The sequence below is a fragment of the Sylvia atricapilla genome, chromosome 11 (assembly GCF_009819655.1).
Source record: "Sylvia atricapilla isolate bSylAtr1 chromosome 11, bSylAtr1.pri, whole genome shotgun sequence".
Taxonomy (NCBI): Eukaryota; Metazoa; Chordata; class Aves; order Passeriformes; family Sylviidae; genus Sylvia; species Sylvia atricapilla.
Genome location: NC_089150.1, coordinates 5,963,982 through 5,968,972, shown reverse-complemented (window position 1 = coordinate 5,968,972; position 4,991 = coordinate 5,963,982).

The following is a 4,991-nucleotide window of genomic DNA, read 5'->3' as shown; positions in this document are numbered from 1 at the left end:
CACAGGGTGGGGAAGGCAGAGGATTCTCTCTGCACAGTGTCACCAGTGGAGTCCCCTTTACTTTCAGTACAAATGCAAGAGTGACCTGCTCTGCTCTGGTTAATGTGTAATTACACCTTCAACACAACCTCCTGCCCCAGCTGTTTGTTTGTCTTTGTGTGCACAATCTTAAATGCCTTCAGGCTCTGCATTCAGCAGTGTTTGGAAAAAAACCCACAGCGTTTCTCCTCATTTTCAGCCATTTAGAACTTGGCATAACCAGCCTTCTGCTATAAAAGTTAATAGCTAAATTCTTGGTGCATCTCTGAGTACTTCAGGTTGTTTTTGTTTTTTCTCTTTCTGTGGAATCATTTTCCAAATATAATAGAGGAAGATCCTTCTGGGATTAAAATGTAAATGAGACAAAGATGCAATAGCAAAGGAATAATTTGTTTTAATTCCCCAGTGAAAACATTCCAGTTATTAGATCTAGATTAATTGTCACCATCTTTTTACCAACAAGAATGTTTTGGTTTGAGCTGCTGATTAAACTCCTGCAACAAGGGAAAAACAGAAGAAGTGATGCTGCTGCTTGGTTTATTCTGTTTTCTCCAGGAAACCAGCACATCCTGCAGTGATGCTTCATGCACCTAGCTGGATTGATGGCACAGACACAGGGCTGGGGCTGTCTGAGAGGTTTCCTGGCTCTGGAGAAACTTATTTCATGTCATTAATCCCTCTCCCTGTCTGCCCTTCGCGCTATTAATACCGGGGTTTAGCAAAAAGCAAGTTTGACATTTCATAACTTTCTATTTTGACCTCTCCTTGACCTCCTTGTAAAACATATTACTCAGTAAAAAACAAAGCCAGGAAGCTCTGCCAGTGTCCCAGGTGGTTTTGGTGCCAGCACTGATGTCACTTGGCTCTGTGCAAATGTCACCCCATCTCCAGGTGCAGGGGGTGAGGGGCTGGTGGTTCTGCCTGCAGCAGAACATCTCCCACAGCAGCAAAGAGGCTGCATGGAAATTAAAGATTCTCCCCTTCCAAACAGCCACAGAGATGTCAGGGGATGTGGATTGACCATGTTTGACCAACACAGGCCACTTGGAACGTGTTGGTTGGGTGCTGCCTGCACCCCTCCTGCTGCCCAGAGCCCCAGGAGCCACCAGCCAGAGTTAGGTTCACTTTAATTAAAAGCCCAGGCATGAAAATATTAGTGCTAAATCCCTGAATGCTGGAATCTTGTAGCTAAACACTGAGGAATGTGTTTTATCAGCCTGGTCATGCTCAGTGGTGGGGAGAACACAAGGTAGAAGGGTAATTCTGGGAAATGATGCTTTGTCCCCAAATTGGCATTTTCTGGTGGCATCTGCTTGGAGTCCAGAGCCAAGCATTTTGGTGACCTGAAATCTGAAGGATTTCTCTGTATTTGTATGGATTGATCCCTTGGAAAAAGTTGAGTTTTATTAGGAACATAAATAAATGGGCCTGTTTTTTGAGGACTGGGATGTCTCTCTCCTAAGACAGGTCACACAAGGCAGCTACATGGGATGTTGTTTAGAATGGCACCCAGTTTAGTATTTCTGGAGAAGGGAATTCTCATCTTCCAGTGATGGTATCCCATGGGTCCAGCCCTATTGCAGATTTTTTTTTTAAATTTTTATTTTCTTTCCAGAAAATTGCTGCCTATATTCTCATTCATTAATTCAGGAGCTCCATTTTAACTGTGGTTTTGGGTTGGCTTTCACTGCTACTGCATTTTATGAGCAAAAGGAACATGACAATAGAGCAGTTTTAAGAAATGGGGTGTGCCATTAAAGGCCCTTTAAAGAAGTGCAGAAGTACCTCTTTTGGCACTTACCAGGTGCTGTTTTCAAGCAGCAGAGCTAGGTATGGATTTTTTTATTTAATGTGGAAGCAATTTCTAAAGATTTTAATAGAATTGCAAAGACTCAATGAAGGAAAAACTCTGTTGGAATTATAGAGTTGTAGCTCTTACCTTTGGCTGCTATAAACTGCTTTGCATAAAAGGCACTGAATAAAGTTATTTCCAAATACCAAAGTGGTACACTGAAAATAAATAGAAACGGTTTTCATTCTTGAGGGCGCCCAGGGGTTTTCCCCCAACCCTGTTTTTTTCTCTTTTTCCAAGACAAGAAAAAACATTCAAGTTGCCCTCACTAATAACTTTTTTTGGGGGAACTTATGTGCTCCACTATATGGGTGAAATGAGACCCTGGCACAGGTTGCCCAGGGAAACTGTGTCTGCCCCATCTCTGGAAATGTTCAAGGCCAGGTTGGATGGGGCTTGGACCAACCTGGTCTGGTGGAAGGTGTCCCTGTCCTCCCAAGGCATTCTGTGGTTCTGTGATTTGAAATATTGTTCATCAAACCTTGTGCTTCAAGAAGTAAAGGGTGTTAGTTCATTTGATCAAAAAATCATGACCTGGGAGCTGTCACAGAAGGCTTTGTGAAGGCTGGAAAACGGGGGGAGAGGAAGAGTTTTGGATTCTGCTTTCCTCCTGGCCCCTTTTCCTGGTGTGCTCATCTTTGAACAGCTCTGGAGCAGACACTGGGAATTACAATAGCAGTCACTTATTTACATGGATACTGTGATAGGGAAATGAGTCATTTGAAAAGGTATTTTGCAATTTTAATCAATTTTCTTGCTGCTTGCCAGCAAATTAAAAAACCTGCCCTCCAGGAAGAGTCTGCTGTCAGTGGATGAGAAAGCAGAGCCTGATCCCCGGGGAGAGTTTGCGATCCCGTCATGGAGGGGGAGCACTGGCACAGGCAGCTGCTGTGAGACGAGCCCAACACTCCCAAATCGCTAGCAAGTCCTTTTTGACCTCGTGAGCCCAGGATTTCCAGTGTCAGTCCCACCCTCTGCCCTCGGGCTGTTGTGCTTTGCATGTGAGCTTCTCTTCAGAGCAGCAACAGCAGCACAAAAACATTTAGACATCTTTAGAAATCATCTGTTTGTCCCCAATACCTGCTGCTGCTGGTTTCCTGCTCCAGTTCTGAGTTTGTCACGAGTTTGTGTGGAAGTTTACCCAGAGGTGTCCTGCTGGGCTTGGCTGCAGGGGCTGTTCTTTAGCATGACACACAATTTTAGTAGTTCTGGACAAGGGAATTCTGAGTTTCCAGCTGACAGTTGTAGCATCCATGGCTGCAGTTGTACCTGCTTCTTCATCCCCCGGCTCCCTGGGCTTTCCATCTGTCCTCCCATCTTCCATGCTGCTGCTAAGGATGTGCCAAGTTCAATCTTAAGTGTGTTTATTCTCTTTTGGTCTTATTTTTGATTTTTAACAGAACACAGAAAGCAGCTGCTGGAACAACTGAATGCTGGTATCCCCCCAGCCCATAACGTGGGTCAGGGCTCTACCAAAATAAAACTCTCCAAGTCATCACGCTGTGACCCCACAGCCGAGAGTTAAGGTTTTTGGTCATTTTGAGTTTGCTCAGTTTTATAGGAAGGAAGAAATGGCAGCAATAAAGCATCTCACAGTTGTGTTGTGAGGAGAATTTAAAGCTTCAGACTGACTGTGCCAGGTAAACTGCAGAGCAAGGCTCTGATTTTTCCACCTCTCAGTTGCTTCATAGTGCAAGTAGAAAAATGGGGCACGCAGAGGGCTGTCAGCTAAGCCAGGGGGAGGCAAAGCTGAGTAAGATACAAGGTCTGTGGTGAAACTGCACCTTCCCAGCCAGAGCAAACACTGCTTAATGTTTTCCCAACCAGAGCTCTATGTGAAAATCAGGATACACAGCAAACTGGTGAACATGAACAGGGGCAGAAGTCTGCAACGATCACAGAATGATAGAAATCTGAATTGGCTTGGAAGGGACCTTAGAGCCCATCCTGTTCTAACCCCCTGCTACCTCCCCCTGTCCCAGGTTGCTCCAAGCCCCATCCAACCTTTCCTCAAACACTTCCAGGGATGGGGCACCCACAGGTTCTCTGGGCAACCTGTGCCAATGCCCTGTCACACTCACACTGAAGAATTTTCTCCCAACATCAAATCTAAGTCTCCCTCTTGCAGTTTAAAACCGCATCCCTCTTGTCCTATCAGCATCCACCCGTGTAAAAACTCACTCTCCTTTTACTATTATTATTATTATTTTTAATCACGATGGTGTGGTCTAGGGACGGGAGATCAGCAAATAACTTAGTACGGAGGAGAAAAGAGCTGGGATTTAGTACGGAAAAGAGGAGGGATGCAGCTGGAAGCACAGGGGAAGTCAAAAAGAACAGTTCGCATTGAAGTAACCGAGGGTGCTTTAATTAACGCCCGCGGAGTGACTGGCGCTGCCGCCTCGGCTGGAGGCGAGGGGACACGAGGGGACAGGGAGCTGGAGGAAGGGATGTGACTCGGGGGAGGTTCGGAGCGTGTCCCCTCGGGGCCGGCGGGTCCCGCCCCGTCCCGTCCCGCGGGCAGAGCCGCGCCAGCGCCGCGCTCCGCAGGTGGGTCCCGCCGCCGGCTCCCGTGTCCCCCTGGTGTCCCTCCCGTGTCCCCCCAGTGTCCCCCAGTGTCCCACGCCTGTCCCTGGGCTCGGCAGGCACCTGGTGGGGGCGGAGCAGAGGGTTGGAGCGGCTGTTTCTGCTTTCGCCCAGTTCCACGTGGCGTTTCTGCCCCGTCCCGTCCCCCGGCGGCTCTCGGCCGGGCAAGGCGCTCGGGTGGGCGCCACGGGACTCACCTGAGCCAAGGTGGGCTGGGGACACGGGGAGCAGCACCCCAAAGTGAGGTCTGGGCCACCAGAGTCCTGAGATTAGAGGTCCAGGGGAGCAGCATCTCAGGATTTGGGGTCCAAGGGAGCAGAATTTCAGGATGGGGGGAGCAGTATCCTGGGATGAGGTGTCCAAGGGAGCAGCATCCCGGGACTGGGGGTCCAGGGAAGCAGCATCCCGGGAATGAAGGTCCAGGGGAGCAGAATCTGGAGTCTGGGGCTCCAGGGGAGCAGCACCCCAGGACTGACCCCGCACGTCCCCCCTTTGTGTTCCAGGGCTCCCGGCC